This window comes from Uloborus diversus, chromosome 6 (assembly GCF_026930045.1).
Source record: "Uloborus diversus isolate 005 chromosome 6, Udiv.v.3.1, whole genome shotgun sequence".
NCBI lineage: Eukaryota > Metazoa > Arthropoda > Arachnida > Araneae > Uloboridae > Uloborus > Uloborus diversus.
The window spans coordinates 77,180,757-77,202,043 of NC_072736.1; positions in this window are offsets into that span (position 1 = coordinate 77,180,757).

Genomic DNA, 21,287 nt, shown 5'->3' on the forward strand with positions numbered 1-21,287 from the left:
TAAGGGTAGATCTTTGATTCTAAAAAAGGTCATACAGTGCAATAAATGGGATTCAGGACTAGCGAGTAGAGCATCCACTCTAAAGATGATATCATGTCAAAAACACTGCGCCTTGCACCACTCTTGTCTTTTTGGCCTAATGAACTGGTGTGAAGTCAAATTGAAATGTCCCGTCTACATTGTTGTGCTGAAGTGCTCTTAGGTGGACATAAGTACATCAGCTTCTAAACTGTATTTCTGGTACACTTTTTGATTCATTTTATGGGCCTCGTCCACAAAAACCAGAGATTTTTTGTCGCTTATGCTGATTCCATCACAGACAAATCCTGACTTCGGATTTTGGCGATGTTTAACATTTTCTAAGTTGCTTGGAGTGTCTACAGACCAAATTCTGTTGAAATGGGGGTTATGAGCTGGTTGAACGGTAAATCAGTGAAAGGTATCTCTTCCAGTGTGGACTTACGGCTTGTCTCAAACGTTTCTGGCATCTTTGTAGTCATATGAATGCCTGCACTTTTGGAAATCGTAAAACTTTTGCTTGAGCTGCTTTTGCCCTTAGTCTCACTTATCGGTCACAAATTCCCATCTTACAAACGAATTCTCTCGTGGAAACCCAAGGATTTCATAGAACTCACTTTTAAATATCCTGCCGATTAACTGAAATGTTCACTGTTCGTTTTTGTACACTTTCCGGGTATCTACCATCATTTCCAAAGCACTTAAAGCGGCATACCACATCAAATGCTGTTTGCCGAGGCACAACAAGCAAACGAACTGTCGTTCTACTTGGTTAACAACTTTAAAAAAAGCATGTTTTTGCTTAAAATTGTAAAAAAAAAACGAAAAACAATACATCAACTAGGAGATATCTTGTAAATTATTTTCTAATAAAGTGAGAAAGAAAGATAAATAAGACACTCATTAAAATGAAATTACTTTTCTTCAATTCGGTGATGCAAACTTTGTCCGGTTTTTTTGCCGCACCTTGTATACTGCCGTCCTAAGCACAAAAGTGGAATCTGCAGTTGAGTTCAAATTGAGGTATTGTGTTATAAAGTTTAGCTCTTCCACATATTTGCTTCACAGATGTCAGTTTTTTTTTTTTTCAGAATTGATTTAAGAAATAGTTCCTGATCAAATAACCTTGAACATTTTATTTAGTAATTAAAATGCGAAATAGAGAAAAACTTGTTTATAATAACTCAGTTTTATTCAAATGTGCAGGTATGACTACTTTTACTACTGTGCTTAGCACGGCTGTATGAATAAACTGAAACTCCAGTTTAAGTTTTCGTTCACTTTTAGAAATCATTAAGCAGTTTTGGTTTGGGGTTTCTGTTGGGAAGAAAAATAAAACCCAATTTAGTTTTGCTTTGGACTAAGACAGGATTGGAAAAAAATTAAAACTCAATAGCTTTCATTTTCAGACAGTAAAATTACATTGTAAAGAAGGGAAGTCATACGTATTTTTCTTTCAAACAATATTATTCATGTTTGAAAGTCAAAAGTTACAATTATTATTTCAAGTTTCAAGGCAATCTAAAAATGTCATTGTTATGATTAGACACACATTACTCAATATTATTGGTTGATCAAGGACTTGACTTATTTACTGTGTTTGACCAAGAAGGCTCTCAGTTGTAAAACATTTTTTTCTAATAAAACTTACCTTTATGTGTATTTCTGTCAAGCAGAAAAGGAAGATGTGTGGATTGCATACATTTTTTTAATGCTTAATTCTTTGCATATTCCATGAAACACAGAGCTATTAAGAATCATTTATTACATCTCTACCATTGAGCCAAAAAATCTGAAGGCTCATGTGCAAAGTTGGGTTATATGCTCTCAGACGTACGCCACATATTCATATGAGATTTGAGGTAGTGTAGTACTTTAAGTCAAAAGGAAAAAAAGATATAACTTGTTCAGAATTGACAAGTTAAGTATTTTTCTACGAAGGAATACTGAAGCTGTCACAAATATTCATGTCTTCTCTGAAACAGCAGAATTTTTTCCGACCGATAATTGATAACATTATTTTTTCACTTAACATATAGAAAGGTTATGCCTTAATTAAGAATGTTAGAATTTCGGTCAACCAGAAATACTTACCAAACTCAAACTGGTAACTTTTTCATGAAAAGTAAATTAAGTACCTACAGTCGTTCAATTGCTTAGAATGTGCGTCTTATCTCATAAGTACAAGATTAGATTTATTTCAGCAATCATTGTCTAAGATTCTACTGAAAATTTCTACCCACATCTGTTTTTCTTTTTTTTTTTTTTTTTTACACACAGTTTTATAGATATTTATGATTAGAAGAGCCGTATGATCTGCCGGAATTTGTTTCACAGTATGGCAATAGGTAAGGGTAATTTGCGCTGCTATTTTTACTCAGTGTACGTTTCGTCAGTTTTCGCTTAAAATCTCAGAAAATATTTTCTTGCGAGTGAAATCATCAATTGGTAAATTCAAGAGCGTAAAATTACCTTGAAAAAGGCGTCTTTAATTTTATTCTATTACTTTTCCTTAATTTTGAAATTCGTGAATTTTGAACAAGAGTCTGGGCGTAAAATAATAGTGTTTTGCTCTACTTTGAAATTAAATACCTCCACCCCTCTTGCAGCTAAAATGAAAACAAAGACTCGTTTTCAAGGCAATTTTATGCGCTTGAATTTATCCATTGATGACTGAAAAAAAGTTCATAAAATCCACAATGGCCGCGTAAATTTACACTAACTAAAGCAGTATTTTGATAGGAAATTCAATAGGCATATTCCTCTAATTATAATTATGTGTAAAAATTGTGATTTGTAAAAAAAAAAAAAAAAAAAAAAAAACAGAATGGGTTGAAATTTCGAGCGATATCTTGTAGTATTGAGATTAAATAGTAGAACAATAATGCCCCAAAAGTAAAATATAAAATAATTTCGTATCATATAAGTAAGAAGTTGATATGATATAAGCTATTAAACAGATTAAAACATGAGTAAAAATAAAGCAACGTGTAAACATGTACAAATAAAAGCAATTAGAGGGTGACAAGAAATAACTTAGACACACATAATACACTATAACTTTAGTGCTGATGAAAATGTTACGAACTAACTTGAAAATAAATATGAATACATTATTTCGTCTAATATATTTACATATTTTCACAGTGGCTACCTTTAGGATTAATACAGAGCTTTAAACGTGCCACAAAATTTTCGACTCCGGGCCGCAACTCACTTACTTATAGTTTATCCCATCCCTTGCATAAGGATTTCTTTAGAGATGCCAAAGTTTTATGAAGTTTAGCACACAACCTTGACTCCAGGTCCTTCTAGCACTGTTATTAAAACCAATCCCTTCATCAGTGCAAAAAGAAAAATGGTTCACGGAGTCTGACAACAGACACGTGATCAGAAAAGTTTAGAGCATGTCCTTTCTATGTGAAAAATTAAAATTGAACAGTTTTTAACTACTTCTGTAGAAGTTCATTGTACTTATTTCTCTCGAAAAAAATTAAAGCCGAATAAGTTTTCTAATAGAAATTAAAAAAATACTTATACCACAATTTCCTGAAGGTTAGATACGAATTCTACCAGTTTTTTAGGATAAATATATTTTATTTTCAGAAGTTAATCCTTCTTTTTTAAGAACTAAACTGCCTGAAAAGATTTCCCTATAATACACGCCTTTCAAAGGATGAATGATCAAATTCCCAGGATAAATGGGAAACGGATAATTAAATCGAGAGTCATCTTGACAGGGAGCTGCTCATATGATTGCTTGACGCCGAGAATTTGAAGTATTTGGAGATGAATTGTAGGAGGGTTAATTGCAAGAAAACTATGCTCGCGTTCCTGAACTTTCCTAGGAAGAGAGAATTCAGTACCTGATAGTTAGGCTTTGGGCAAAGATTTAAATCAAAAAAGATCTCGTGTTTAAATAATTCCTTTCAGAAAATATTCTTTTGAAAACCATTTATGAACTTAAAAACAATGCTATGTATACAGTCTGAGTAAAAACTTTAAGATCCATAAAATTTTTTGAGTTATTGATCATATCTTAAACAGAGGGTAAAAAAAATACATTTGAATGAGGATCAATAACATTAAATACAAGTTTAAAAAACACAAAAAAATTCTTTTTAATAATTTCATTACTAGAAAACATTACAGATCAATATTTGAGCCTGAGTAAAATCTTTATCCAACATGGAAAATAATGTATGAAAAGAAAAAAATTCCCACATTTTGGAAGCTTGCGTAGGACAATCCACTGACCTACCTACCTGTTATTTTCTTTCCCCTAACATCACCAAAGATGGCCTAAAATTAAGTTTTAAAAACTATAAATTTCAAAATTGCCCGGGAGAAAATACCCCACCCCGATCAGATTTTTTTTTCTGCGTATCCCCTCCTCCAAATTCTATTTTCTAGCTGAGCCACTGTTAAAGTGCTAATAGATCTAATTTTCTCTAGCAATTACTTCAGCATTTGGAAAATGAGAACTTGCGAGTACTACATTTAGATACATTTGTCAGTTCATTTTATTTGAAACGAACGCCCATGATATTTGTAGCTTTAAAACGTAATGTTATCATTTATTTTTTTAAATCAAGAATCCACGTATTACAATTAATCAATCAACAAATTTGTTAATAGAATAAATTAACCTCGGTTAAGGTACTACAACATCGGAAATCAGACGGTTTAAAATGTTAATACAATTAAAGAAGTTACCAAATGTGGTTTGCTTTTTGATACCTAAAATATCAAGCTTTTAAAATCAAATAGCAAACACATTAGTTACAAGGAAAAGAAACTACAGAAAAAATTTCTCTAGTTTGAAAAAATTGATTCATGTCTTTAACGACACGGAAGCAGTTAATGTCTATATTACCTACGGGTAAAATGTCTTAATATATTTTGATTCTACACCTTAAGACAATAAATGATATTATCTTTAGACTATCTATGTGCACATTAAACGGCTTTCCAGCTTTTGTTTTTAGTGACACCATAATCATTACATTTACAGTGAAACTATAGTTATTTTCTAAAAAATAAACATAGAGTGCTGACCAAATTATTAGACTAAGACTGTTTTAAAAGCAAATTATTTATTACCTAACTATAGACGCATTAACGAACAGTGAAATCATTATCTAATACTTAATATGCATTCCCTTGTTCTTGATGAGCATTTTAAGTCTTTTTGGCATACTTTTCACATGGTTTACACCATTTCTAAACTTTTTAAAAAAGGAGGTAAAAAATCGTTTATACTCACTATTATACGTACTCACATACACATATTCACTAATTACGTAAAACAAACTTTAAATATAACAGAATACAATAATAAAAAGAACTAGTGAGCTGTTTAAGCTGATTGAAGTTATGTTCCCGGTAGATAGATAAACAAAGAACATAAACAAAGCAGACAGTGGTGCCACTTGCAAACATTAAATTATTCTAAAATAACGTAATGATCAGTGTACAGTATGTACTGTACTTTAACAGTAAAATAAATAGTAGTTTAGTACAAATAGTGTACAAAAAAAAACAAAAAAAAAAAAAAAAAAAAAACTCTTTAGCCTAATAATTTGGCCAGCACTGTAGCTCTTAAAACATCATTATTTTTCCAATGAAATTACTGATATTTTTTCAGTAACTTCCTTAAATTTGTATCCATATTAATGTATGACACAATATATCTTTTACATAAAAAAGTGGGTTAAAAATTAATATTTAATGCAATCTTCACACATTTTAGGAGTTGCACTTTTGTTAATTGCGAAATGCTGTATCTCAAGATGAATTACCAAACTTTTCCGAGTTGAATTGCAATAAAGTGTTTATTTACGACGCCTAAAAGTCGTGAAAATAATTCAAAGCCTCGGATAAAAAAAAGCATTTATGACCTCTTAAGGCCTCTAATGGTCAGTGGTTCTAATTTCTACACACCACTTACTTAAATAAATTTCTTATTCTTTCTTTCCCTTTTGCACTGAAAAGAGAAGTGGATAAAGGAGATAATATTATTAAATATAGGAAATTAAACTACACGATATTTATATGATCGTAACTTTTGTTAGTTGGGGTGAAAAAATTTTCTTTCGGAGTTCAAGATAAATTTGGACAACTCACTTCAATATTAGGTTGTCAAACTTCATAAAGCAAGTAAACTTGATTCGTGGATGTATTTAGTTGCCACATTGAAGTTCAAGTTTGAAGGAAGAACATAAAAGTAGAAAGGTAGGGTCATAGATGTAGCATAACTAGTGGCGTCACTACGTGGGGTGGTCCGCTCCGGGTGTCACCCATCTGGTTGGTGACACCGAAAGTGGAATTGCAAGTTTTCAAAAATATGGAGCTAAAACGCTATTTTAAGACTGCAAATTTGAGAATTTTTCGGGGATTAAACCCCCACACCCCCTTATTTCCACCCCCCACATCTTGGAATGAACATTATAATCAGGACTAGGTTCATATTGTCAATACTTAGAACTACTAGTGACTTCCTCTCTTTCCAAAAAACTGAACCTCATTATCTTTCCCTGTGCTTGAGATTCGTTTAAAATAATTAAGGGACCATCAATTTCATACACCTCCTTACTTTTATGAAATTGCGACGGCCTAGCACATATGCATCTAGGGCAAGATATATAAAAACTTTCATAGTTTTTTTTGTCTGTTGTGCATTATGCCACCGTAAATTTCGATACAACACAAACATTGTTCTTAAAATTGTATGAATTTCATGTTTACATAGAATATTGTAACTTTATATGTATATTTTTTTTGCTTTTGGAAGGGGGGGGGGGTGACACCACAAATTACCGCCCCGGGTGTCACCCATGCTAGGTACGCGACTGGTATAAATAGATGCACAACACCGCATTAAAAGCCAATTGCCGCTACGGCAAAAGTTGTTGCGTGCATGTGCCAAACCGCGCGCATGCTCTTTTCGGACATTTGCCCGTCTATACTAGAATAGCTCGTTGCCCCTAGAACCGGTTTCTTATTGTGTATTTAGTTAATATACTACTGCTAATAATATACATACAACTACATTACTGACCTAAAATTCAAAAAAGAAAACAGTAAGAGTAAAAATAAAATTTCGTTAAAACATCATAAAGAGATTTCTTCTCGTTAGTTATGTATTTTGTTCGTATAGAAAATGTCTCAAAAAGAAACAAAAAGGATGAAACAACATAAATATTGACGGGCATCTGTAGGTGTACACATAAGGTTCAAATTTTCATCAAAACCTATTTTTTCTGTTTGCATGTGTTTTTTCTAATGTTCGTGGCACATTTTTAGGGACCATCTCTTATTTGAACACTAAAAAAAATCTGAAATGTTACTGAGTATTTCCATGTAACGTTCCGGGATTTCAACGGTTTTTATCCACTTCCTGGGAAAATCAAGTACCATTGTCAAAAAGTTACCTGAATGGCAGAAAGTTTCAGGAATGCAAACTTCTCACTTTTGTGAAAAATATTTTTAACTCTCAGTTTAAAGATTAACTGAGCATATTTATAAATTGTTTCTCGCTTCAATTCGATTACGGTCCCCTTCCAAACTGATGCAGCTCCCCAAGAGAGCGAATAAGTCCATGAACTACGTAGGTTTGCAAGAGTTTCATGCAAGTAAAACTCTTGATACTTACCTGGAATTCCGACTTAGCTTTGGCCAAGTTTGCAATATTGCATTTGGAACTTCCGTAATAAATCAGGAAAGCGCCAAGTTATTATATTATACCAACCGAAGTTTGCTCTTTCAACGGGAAGATTTCTGAATTTTTCAGGAGGCTTCCAGGAAAACTTCAGGAAGGTTACTGAATTTTAGCGGAAAACGTTCCTGGTTTTTTCAAGATATGTTACAAGCAGAAATTTGGCACATCAGCTGCCTATTATTTTCCAGGAATGTTTATGAATCGTTTTTACAGTGAAGTATCGAACTCATGACGAGGAAATGTGGTTACATTTGCAGTTCCTCTTCACAAATATTCTTATTTTTGTTTAGTGCACTGCGATCAGGTCGTTGCTCTGATACAAATGTGTAGTGGTTTAGCATTAACTAGGCCATCTGAATGACGGAGCCGATAAAAGATCATGCCATCCTAGTCGGAATTTAGGATCCCGGCTGGTATAACTTTTAACAGTTAATGTTCGAAGAGGAGCCCAGCTGCTAAACTAACAAGTAGTAGTCCACGTTAGCTCTCCGCGGCAATAAAGGGTTGTTAGCATGCCTCATTTTCAAAAGTTTCTAATGTGACCACCTTGAGCAAAATAGGGTGAAGATTCCTGCATCTAGAGATATAGGATGTGGTTTGTCATCAGAAGTGGGTTCTTAGGTATGGTTTTGGGGTCAGAAAACCCATAGTTATCGGTTTTGTACCGATATATAAATTGCCACTCTTTTAAACCAAACATAAATGACATCTTTCGAGGTCAAACGTATGTTTTACGAGTCTCCAGCTTATATAAATCCGTTAAAAACTGTTAGTATCTTGTAATACGCAAACTCCCAAGATGCCTCACAGACAATTCAACGTCACAATCGTCAGTTGGCTCCACATTACTGATGCATTGAAGACAATGTTGATCAGAGTGGAACAGCAAGCTGAAAGCGTTATCCTGAGATATTCCTTCTAAAAGTACATATGTTTTTATGTGACATATGTAATCATTACTATGAAAACCTATCAAAGGGACTTTGAAAAAATTTAAATGGAAAAAATGAAAAATTATCTTAAGCAGAGTACAAATTAATTTTGAAAGGGGACAAGTTTCTTTAAACATTGCACTATTTTTACCTCAACCCCTCTTATTTTATCACGGTGGTGCATTTATTACGGCACCTGATTGGAAACACATTTTGTGATCAAAATATTTGCATCAGTATTTGATTCTTTAGGATGCAGAGAACCAAAGAAGAATAAAGTTTGTTTAAAAATTCTGCTTTTGTTGGGCTTGGTGGGTAAAAGTAAACTTTGCGAAACAGGAAGGGATTTTGCTTTTGTTCGAAAACAGATTTTACACAGAGATACTGGTAACGATTTGTGTTAGAGAGATGAGTTGATAATCATGTGTCCATGATAATTATTCAATGCATCAAAAGATGACCCGTTACTGTTCAGAATCAAAGGTGCTTAAATTAAAGAAAACAATCGGTTTTGACATTGAATGCACATAAGTTGAGTTATTAAAGTTTTCCATTTAAAGGTTAAGACAAATATTATCATCGCAGAATAGTCGCGCTGAAAAAAAATACCTCCTACCAAGAAGCATATATTTGTATTATTTGTCACAAAAAAAATGAAGATGTAAACAGTCCTGATAATAAGCTCGTGGTCGTCCAAGCCATTGATTGTCTAGCTTGCTTGAAATCTGCTTCCTAAAGTTCAGGAGTTCTGTCAATATACGTGTCATTAAAGCGTTTTTATTTCCATCTATTTTACGCTGCTAAACCTTATAATTATAGTAAAGTGTTGCATTGCAACTCTTAAGGAAGTCTTATTCTATTCAAGCAGTAAATAGGATTAGATAGGATACATAAAACGTATTCAAGAGATCTCAAAAGAAAAGACTTCTGAAAGTCGATAACGCTATTGTTATAACTATTGATTCTAGCTCCAAATCATACAATTGTGAAGTACTGTTTTGGTTAGCAGTACAAACTTGTAGTTGTGAAGGGAAAAAAATAAATATCTGTTGTTATAGACAATTGTAAACTTTAGTCTCGCATATTACAATCAACGTATTGACCGGAGATGAGGATAAATAAATTGTCAATAACAAAAAATCAATACCTGATAGGACATTCAGTTATTTGTGTCGCAAAAAAAGATGAAAGTATGATTATCTTACTAGCGCTTAGCGTGTCGCACACAAGTGTTGTTATGGCTGAATTCTTAAAAAATAAATAATTCACAAAATTTTCAAAAAGAAAAATAGTATTATTATTATTATTATTATTATTGTTATTTTTTTGCAATTTTAACCTTTAAAACAACGCTCTGTATTCTAAAGATACAAAATTGAGGTGTTTATAAAAATAAGGTTGAAAGGTATCCCTTCAAGCAATAGAAAAATAAAATTTCGATAAAAATAATGATATTTGGGGGTTTGTTAGCATTTTGGGTACATTGGTGCGTTACATTTTTACTTAGAGTTTTATTGGATTACGCTTAATGCATATGAGGCAGTGAGAAGCAAAGGGATGTGAGTGGACATTTTCAAGTTTTGATTAAAACTCGTTTAAAGATAACATACTAGGTAGACTTTCATTGAAATTTGTTTCTAAGTCAAGCTGTATAGCAGCAACTACCAGGACTACTAGTGACATCATCTCTTGCCTCAAGACAGAGGAGAGGTTCACCTACCATGTGTACTGGTTATCTACAAATTTTTCATTTTGCCACTTACATCCCTTTGCTTCTCACTGCCTCATATGTTTAACTTCATTTAAAATACTTGATATATCAGATACTATTGGCCATTTGCATAACAACTTATTGTTTCTGAATGAATAAAAACCGTTAGAAAAAATCAATACACATGTTATGAAGCATAAATTTCTTCAAAACCTACAAGAGATAGCTGCGAAATTCCATCCATAGTAGACACAAGAGTTCTCAATAAGGGAGGAATGGGTCATGGCATAAGCAGTGTCATTGAAATTTTGTAGGGGGTGAATTTTTAGAGACTCCTTAGAGAAGGGGTCCTCGCATTTGTGAGGGCTAAGTACCTTCCTTGCTTTGAGTACTTTTTCATTGCAAAAATGTAAAAACATGTCTTCTGCAACCGTTTATGAATAAGTTATTAAAAATGTCAAATTTTAATAACTCTAATCTGCACTGAAATCAGTTTCCATGGAGAAAATATTCTGCTAAACCCAGGAGGAAATATCTGAGCCCCCCTTACAATTTTGCATATGAGCGCCCTTGCCCCCAATGGATACATAAGAAGCACCTTACTTAAACAATACATCACTTATTTATCTATTCTCAATAACCTTGCTTAAAATGTTTTTAGCTAATTCTAATACTCAACTTTTATGTTCTCATCAGTATCCATGGGAAAAAGGAGAACTGTTTATGTAACCATTTTGAAAATAAATACAAACTTTATTTTGTTTTTCTACACGGCAAGTGAGCAAAATTTATTAACTACATATTGCACCCTGTGAAACTCCCTCTTTGCACACTGCAGAAATAATAAAGGTGCATAAATTGTTCGATTTTGCATAATGAAATCACGCCAATGTTCCTAAATGGGAAGATAGATATTTGATAACTTATAGAAAATACATTTGTGTAGCGAATTATCATGGTTGTCCATGAACATGATACTTATGTATATGTGTATTTTGCTCCTTTTACGAATGCTGGTATGCTTTATTTTTGCTGATTTTACGTATAAAATTTGTTAGTGGCTCTTAAATTATATATTTCAGACAACAGCACAAAATAAATAATTTCCTTCAGTTTAAAAGTGAATTCTTTTATTTGTCATACTTTTTAGTACTAGGCATTGCAAGTAATCATTTGTTTTAGCAGTTACACTATGTACAGTTTGTGAGAGATAATGACGTGTAGTTTGTTACGTTTGTGTACGTGTAGTTTGTTGTAGTTTAATATTGTTTTTATATATGTTAATAGTTTTATTTTTACAAAAACCAGGGCCAAAGTTTTCATTTAGAATTACACTTCACGAACTAAAAAAAAGTATGCTTCTAAAAAAAATCATTCAAATCTATTTGAAATAGAGATAGAGTTAAATTTAGATCTGACAAGAAACATTTTAGACTGAGGAATAGTACACTTATTTAGTTCCAGACCAAAATGTTTATTAACTTATAATTTATTTCAAGACTATGCAATTTTTTTTTATTAGTTATAAATTATAACTAATTAGTATTAAGTTATAAAATATTTTGTGCTAATTTTTTTTTTTGTTTGATTTTCTGGATTTTTTCAAATTTTTCCTGCAACATACGATATAATGTGGAAGAAAAGAAAACCTTTTTCCTTCCACTACTACGAACACCAAAGCGATTCCAGAACTTATGCCTTTACTATAGGGTTCCGGGCTTGAGCTATTGATCCTCTTTTTCTTCTTTTTATTCCGTCGGATATGACTTCCCCAAAGTGGCGGAAAACTATTTCTTTTGCATAAAAGATTTACGCAAGAAGATTCTTCTTGGAAAAAACGAAATGCATGATTATGTAAAGGCATTACCTACCTTTTCTCTTCTTTGTATGCTTTGTGAACAAGGGAATTCTTTTCACCAATGTACGTAGAGAGTAAAATATTAGGAACGAACAAATTGGCTGTTCAAATTTATTGAACAATTTTGCTTGTCATTCTCGCTCATCTAAAACTGCTGGGCTGAAAGCTTGACCTAAAAAAAAGAATGAAAAAAAAAAGAAAAAGGAAAAAAAAAAAAGAAAAACAGTTTGATGGAAAGTTTTCTGCTTTATTACATTTGTTTTAAGTAAAAAAAAAAAAAAGCAAATCAATTCAGGAAAAAAAAAGAAAAAGAAAACGTGCTAACAAAAATTAAAAGTAAAAAAAAAAATAATTATATGAAAGAAAAGCATAGAACCAGTATGTAATCTATTACAATTTTTGTTACTATTTAAGTATGTAATAAAAAAAGTTTATTAAGAACAAACATAATGGTTACTCAAATTTATTGAAAAATTTTGCTTGTAATTCTCGCTCAGAATTGTTTCTCGCTTTATGGAAAGTTTCCTGGATTATTATCGCATTTTATGTTTTAAAAAAAGGAAATCAATTTAGAAACAAAATAAAAATAAATAAACAGATGTTAATTAAAGTTAACAATAGAAAATAATATTTGTTTCAGCTTAGAAAAGCATAGTAACACTTTGTAAACAATTACAGCGTTTTTTATTATTACAGTATGTAATAATAAAAGCAAATTAAGAATGAACAAATTGGTTGTTCAAATTTATTGAACAATTTTGCTTGTCCTCCTTGCTCACTTGAAACTGTTGGGCTGAAAGCCGAAAGTGCAAAATTAGCAAAAAAGGTTTGAAGAAAAGTTTTATGCATTATTATCGTATTTCAAATTCAAAAAAAAAAAAAAAAAAACAATAATAATAATAAAATAAATAAATTCATAAACAAAGTAAAAATTACTAAATATATGTTAACTAAAATTAAAATTGTGCAAAACTACATTTATTTTAGCGTGTTAGAATAATATAGTGTTGTGTAATTTTGGCCGAAAAGCGAAATGAATAAAACATATTTTTCCTGCTTATCAAGTAATTTAAAATAGGCACAACAATTCCAAAGCTCATGGAAGAGCGTAAAAAAGCACTCTACTCCTTAAAATAATTCAATGCAATTTTGCTTCAAAAACTGGGAGTGTCCTACTACGACATTTTTTTTAAGCAGAGGTTTTTATTGCGTAGTTGTGGGCTTGAAGTTATACAGTATTTTAAAAACAAGTTCATGCTTAGGTATAAATCCTTGGCTACTGTGAATAGAATAAGTAAATTAACTTGCAACCCCCCTCTCCCCTGAAAAGAACCTCACCCACATATTTTGACAAATATGTCCATTCCTCCAAAAGCCTAAAAACTACTGCAACTACCATATCATTATCTTTTCCAAACTCAAGAAGAATCTGTCGCAGTGGTGACGCCACTGCTCGAAGCAACAGAAAAGTTGAAATCATCAGTTTCTGAGCTGTATTTCAATTTTCTATGGAAAATGATAGCAGGACAGAGTGAACAACATTCGTGGACTTAATTTTATCAGTTAATCAATCGGGCAAGAGGATTTTCAGTCACAGGATGTAGTTCATATTTGGAACAAATCAACCTACACCTTCTTATATCTCTGTCTTAGTCTTTTCTTCCTCCTTTTTCTTTTTCCTTTGAGGTTTCTGCTCAGATCCACATCGATTCTTCTGTGATCAAACAGCTGTTCTCAGACTCATAGTGGTCTTCTTTACTTGAATGTTGCCATCCAAATCAGATTATCCCGAGAAGTACCCCAAAGGCAAAAGAAAAAGGGAAAGAACAAATCCAACTGAAGACCACAAAAGTCATAAAACCACTATACGTTTTGAAATTGCCATCCAGGTAGCAAACATAACATTTAAACGTTTACATAGTTTTGTGAACTGATTATTAGAAAGTTTATTAACGGAAGTGTGCTACGTGGCCATTAACCCCACTGTAAGAAGAAGGCCAAAAGAAAATAATTTTCCCTTAAAACGCAGCAAAAGAAGAAAAAAAGAGACTAAATAATTAAGAGAAGACATTTCAAATAATCGGAAATCACATGGAATAAAAGTGGGAGAATCGGATTTAAGAGAAAGTTTCATTGCATGGAAGACTCTTAAAAATATCTAGTAACATTTTATAGAACCAGTGAGCACCAGAACGTGATATTCACATTAAATGAAATGCTGTTTCATGAACTGCTGTTAATTCCTAAAGCATTTGCCATTAAACCATAGGTGTGATTAAGAGATGTGATAGAAGGATTATTAAACGATATTTTTCCCTTAAAACACAGTGAAATTTTTTGGAAGAAATAATTAAGAGAAGACATTTTAAATATTCAGAAATCATGCGAAATAAAAGTGGGAAAATGGGATTGAAGACGGAGATTTAACTACACAGAAGACTCGTGGAAGTATCTATAGTAACATTTTATAAAATCAGAAAGCACCAGAATGTGATATTCACACTCAATAAAGTGTTGTTTCATGAACTGCTGTTGATTCCTAAAGCATTTCGCATTAAACCATACATGTGATCACTAGATGCACAACTCCATAGCAAAAGTCACTGGCCACCATAGAACGCGTGAAACTTGAAATAGACGGGAAAAAGCGAAGCCTTCGAGGATAAAACGCTGTTTGCATCATATTAAGCTCCGGGCATTTCCCCGCTTATACTAAAAGAGATTGTTGCCCGTGGAACCAATTTCCTGCTGTGCATCTAGTTAATACTATATCTGTGCATTAAACTTGCTAAAATTTCTGAAATTAAAAAAACTATAACATTAACTTAACAAAATACAGTTTTATTTCATGTTTGTACAGGCATGACGTATCAGAATATGTTCATGAGAGAGATTTTAAGTTAAGCTACATGACATTTAAAATGATGGAAAGACAATAAACCACATGAAAATCCTATTTTGATCAAATTTTCAAGAAACAAAATGCCATAAAATAATTTCATCACATGAATACTTACATTTTAGCCATTAGCTAAGCATTTCTTTAGAGATTGGTTCAAAGTTAACAAACTCTTAATCTTTAAAAATATCTTTGATAAGAAATTAGTTTTCGAAGATCACTTAAAAGTGTTACATTTTGTAGAATATAATGCGTTTCTAAGTTCAGTTTTTATCAAAGTTTATTCTTTAATTATCTTTGTTTTGCAAATTCAAGTAAGCACCATTAACGAATCATAAATAATTTTTGTTATACGAACAGTGATACAAACATTATTTACGATTATTCTTGACGATCATCAGAATTATAATAAAAAGTTTTTACATCCTCAAAACTGGTATTTTAGATTTTATGGTGAAAAATAAATTGAAGAGTTTAAACTCCATAACTTTATGGCCTTTTCATGTTTCTTAAGCATCGTAAAAACTTGTGTCCCTAAGAGCTATAAAATATATTTTTAGAATCTCACTTTTCATCGAATTCGGAAGCCTTTAAAAACCAAAACAATTCAGTTCTAATAAATAAATTAAATTTAAAGTTTCACACTAAACGGTGAAACAATGAGTAAATGTGTGTTTCTATTAAAATTAATTTTATTTCGTACACTAGTCTGCAATGAAATTACTTCCCTGGAAATTTGAATGTTTTGTGATATTTTTAGCATTATGAAAAAAATAAATTCAAAGTAAAAAAGCATATACAGGCGCCCCTCGTATAACACGGTACTTCTACAACACGGTTTCGATATTACACGGTACCAAATTTGCGATTATTATAACACGGTTTCGATATTACACGGTACGAAACTTGAATTTAATACTTCATGTTTTTTATATAACTCGAATGCTATATTTATAAAAGATGGAATTTCATTTTTGTTTAATACATTCTGTTAATGGTTGATAACTCTAAAAAGTTTTTACTTTGTTTTTATGAAACTTGGTTTAGATATAACACGGCACATATCCCTTGATTTATATTATTTCTAAGTCTCGTATAACACGGTTTCGATTTAACACAATACATCTTATAACCTGATTTTTCTCATGCACGTACATAATTAGTATTAAAAATAAATAAAAATGTTATTTTTAAAAAAAGTCTCGTATAACACGGTTTAGATATTACACGGAACGGATTAACCGTGTTATACGAGGGACACCTGTATTATGATCTTTTCATACGCCCAAAGAGTAATTATACACTGTTAAAACTACAGGTTGCGATTGGCACCTTTCAAGGGTGAAAAGCTTGTTCACCAGCGACACCCTATACGGTGCCGAAATGTCACCCTTAAAATGGGTGAAAAACTGGCACCCTTAACCCCAGCGTGCACAGTAGGTGAAAAGATGGCATACTAGGAGTGAGAAATGGCACCCTCACTTTTCCCTATTGCAGGTTTTAATATTCAGTTCTTGCGGAAAGGGCGCTACCCCTCCCCCAATGGAAAATAGGTAGCCCCTCATGTGGTACGGGGAGGGAGAGGGTTTTTTTTTGGGGGGTTGGGGGTTCAGGGGGGCTGTTCTCCAATACAAGATCTTAAAAAATCGATAGTTTTTAAAAACATCCCCTTTTTTGACTGAAGCAGTCTGCGCCACGACCGACTCCCCCCCCCCCCCCATTTGGTACACCCCGCTGTTTTTAATCTTATTGGAATAGACTTTTTACTATCCAGATGGCCGATGGCTGTTCCCTATTGCAGTTACTTGCGGAAGGAGATGTTCCTCCTATATAGTAATTCTCCTCCCCCTCAGGTCATGGGGGGTGGGGGGCAAATCCCCCCACCAAAAAAACAAAAAAATAAAAATGAAACTAAAAATTTTCAAAAACCAAACTTAAATATTAAGTCTGCGCCACCCGCTCAACTACCCCCCCCCCCCCGCCCATCGCAGGCCACACTGCTTTTGTCCTTATTCGAATAAAATGCTTAAATTTTTTATCCAGATGGTCGATGCCAGTTCCTATTGCAGAGTTACTGGCGTAAGGAGATGCCCCCCTAAATAGAAATTTACTCTACACAGGTCATGGGGGTGGGGGGTGGGGGCTCCTCCTCCCCCCCCCAAAAAAATATGAAAATTAAAAATTTTCAAAAACTAACCGTAAAAATCTGAAGTCTGTTCCACCCGTTCAACTATTCCCTCCCTCCCTCCCCCCCGTAGGCAACACTGCTTTCGGTCTTAATGGAACAAAAATAGCTTGAACGTTCTTTTATCCAGAGGGCCGATGGCTGTTCCCTATTGCAGAGTCACTTGTAAAAGGAGATGTTCCCCTAAAATAGGATTTCACCCTCTTAGGTATTAGGGGGGGGGGGTCTGGGGCATCCCCCCCTCCTTCGAAAAAAAAAACAAAGCTATCAAAAAAAGCTACAAACTAAAGTTTTTAAAGGAAAAACTTAAAAATTTTGAAGCTTGCGCCATGACCCGCTCCACCCCCCCCCCCCGTAGGACTCACTGCTTTTGATCTTATTGCAATAAATTGCTTGAATTTCTTTTATCCAAAAGGCCGATGCCTGTTCCATATTGCGTTTGCTTTCGGAAAGGGGGTGCTTCTCTGAAAGTAAAAGTTAACCCCCTTAGGTAAAACGGGCGTGGGGTGGTCAACCCCCCCCCCCCCAAAAAAAGAAAATCACCATAAAAACTGAATTCTTTAAGAAATAAACCTTAAAAATTTGAAGTCTGCGCCATGACCCGCTACATCACCCCCCCCCCCGTAGGCCCTACTACTTTTGGTCTTATTCAAATAATAAGCTTTTTTTTAAACCCAGAAGGCCGATGGCTTTTTCCTTTATCAGTCACTTGTAGAAGATGTTCCCCCTAAAATAGGATTTCACCCCCTCAGGTATTAGGAGGTCTAGGACATACCTCTCCCCCCCCCCCCCCCCCGTCCTTAGAAAAAAAAATTAAAACCATCAAAAAACTAAAATTTTTAAAGGAAAAACTCTAAAATTTTGAAGCTTGTGCCATGACCCGCTGCAACCCCCCCCCCCCCTTAGGACCCACTGCTTTTGATCTTAGTGCAATAAATTGCTTGAATTTCTTTTATCCAAAAGGCTGATGCCTGTTCCATATTGCGTTTACTTTCGGGAATGGGGTGCTTCCCTGAAAGTAAAAGTTAACCCCCTTAAGTAAAACGAGGGGGTCAAACCCCCCCCCCTCCCCGAAAAAAGGAAGAAAATCACCACAAAAACTGAAATCTTTAAAAAATAAACCTCAAAAATTTGAAGTCTGCACCATGACCCGCTCCATCCTCCCCCCCCCCCAATAGGCCCTACTACTTTTGGTCTTATTCGAATAAATAGCTTGATTTTTTTTAAATCCAGAAGGCCAATGGTTTTTCCCTACTGCAGAGTTATAGCGGAAGGGGATGTTCCCCTTTAAATAGGAATTCCTACCCACATGTTATGAGGGTTTTTTTTGGGGGGGGGGGGCCAAAAAAAATTATAAAAATTAAAATTTTTTAAAAACAAACCTTAAAAATATGAAGTCTGTGCCACTCGCTCAACTCATTAATGTGGTTTAACTGTAACAAGAAATTTCTTAATTGACTGTGATCAACCACTGGTACCACGGTATACTGAATTCCACTTAGTGGTGGTCTGAAACAATTTTTACTCGTCTCGGTACAACAGACCACCAATGGTTCTGAATGCTTGTCAATGCATAAAAATTTTTATTGCAAATACAAGCCAAGGAGCAAATTCGTAAAAAGTTGCTAGTACAGAATGTGCTGTAAATAAAATTGTACATAAAAACAAAAAACAAGCAAGGGTTACAGATTTCTTCCACTGGCCCATTGGTAAAGAGTTGAGGGGGGGGGGATGTTACACACACTCCTCCAAGTGAAACGATACCTCTGGGGGTGCTGGACCAGGGATTGCTCATTTTCTGGTCTGAATCAGAAAATCAGAGCTATCTTCAGGGTCACATCCAACTGGTTAAACCACAAATAGTGGCAGGTACGGATTCGATTCTTTACCCTAGAGCGACGAGTGGTAAAGAATCGAATTTTTAAACAATATGCTTAGATTTTTAAGCCCTGCAGATCCTTATCTGATACAATATGTAAACTCTGAGTTCTACTGTGTTTTTTGAAACCCATATCAATTTTTCAGATTTTAGAATATCTCTTACAGTAGAACTTCAATTATCCAAACTCCTACTTTCCGAATTTCTGAAACAAAAATACAGTTAAACCTGTAAAGTTGATCACCCTTGTAAGTTGACCACCTTTTTTCAGGAACCTAATTAGCCTTTATAGTATAAATCAACCTCTATAAGTTGACCATCTGTTTAAGTTGATCAATAAAAGTAGTGCACCGCAAGTGGTCAACTTATACAGGTTTCACTGTATAAGATAAATTTTAAAAGAGACTATCAATCTAATATAGGCGCAGCATAAACGTTAATGGGATGATAAAAGTAAGATAAGTTTTTAAAAAGATTAGACTACAAACCTAGTGTAGGTGCAGCACAAACATTATTGGGATGAAGAGTCAGTGTCATAGTGTAGAAGCTTCTAATGTACAGCACAAGTAAATATACTCAGCACACACACAAGTAAATGTGTTGACTTTCCTTTCAATTAATCAAAGACTTTTTCTCTAAAAATGTTCTTTTCTCTCCTTTTCAACACAAATATTGACTAATTAAAATTCAATCATCCGAATGGGGTTCAGTTTCAATTGAATCAGAAAATTGCAGTTCCACTGCATTGCCATTTCAATTAATATTTTTATGTCATTCTATTAAATTACCAACATATGTATTCTAAAAAAATATCATTATCATAAAAAATGTTGAATTTAAATTCATTAATTGCTACACTCTTCATGGTTAAAGTTAATTTTCCAAACAACATATTTCTATACATTTTTTATAGTCAATGTGTCGAGAAAATTTTTGTTCCATGAAAACAAGAAACAAGAAAGGCACAACAATGTGGCATTAAAATGTTGTACAACATCTTCATGTAGACACACATTGTAAATTAAACCCTTTTACAATGCAATCAAGATGTGAACTTAAGGAGAGCAGGATTGTAAACAGCAAGTTTCCCCCCCTTTTTTTATGCGTGCTTGTACCCCAATAAAATTTTCCAGTCAAATTTTAACTTAAGTTTTTCCTAGCAATATTTCAATAGAATTTCTTTATATTTTCTCCAGTTAGGCCTGAAAAGTCAATCATCACTTAAGCTTACAGTTTCTATAAAAGTGAAGTTCAACAATAATAACACTAAGTAAGGAAAAAAGATTTTAAATTTATTTTATAGAAACATTTTCCCACTATACCTTCTCTTACGTATTGCTAAAGACTTCGTAACTAATGAAAAAATATTTTTCATCACAGGGGGGGGGGGGGGGGGTCACCCTTTGACCCTCCCCTGAATTCGCCCCCACAAATTCTAAAAACAATTTGTCAGGAGCCCACCAATTTTCCTTGCCTCCAAAGATTTTACAATTTTTGTCAGTCTGTGCTTACCCATTTTTGGTTTTGGCTGGACACCAAAAAACCCCAGCTGTTGAAAACACAAAGCATGTTCTTCCAACTGTCATTACATATGAAAATCTGAATTTAACTTATGCAGTAACCAAAACTATATACTGAAGCTGTGTAAATGCTGATCCTAACATTCTACTCTAGATATCAACCATTAAACCCAATATATTAAAATTGCATCAGTTAAAAACAACTTCACATTTCAATTTTGAATTCTAATCGTTTTGTTGTAACAATTGTTTTCTGTCTGTTCAACTTGATTTTTGTATTCCAGAATTAGTAAATAAAGTTAAGCATTATAAGCTACCTTTTATTAAAAGTACTGTAGGATGGAATAACTTTGGAACATTTTTCAAAGTTTAACTGTTCCTATTTTTATTTTCAAAGAAAAAAGCTAAATAATCACTAATATGTCAATTTAGTATTCCTCTTACAAGATATGGCAAAAAAACTCTAGTTATAGTGATATTTTATTTAAAAAAATCTAAAATTGTCCTAATCTTACCCCATTGATTGGGGTAACATTGGAACAGTGCTTTATCCCAATTCAAAACA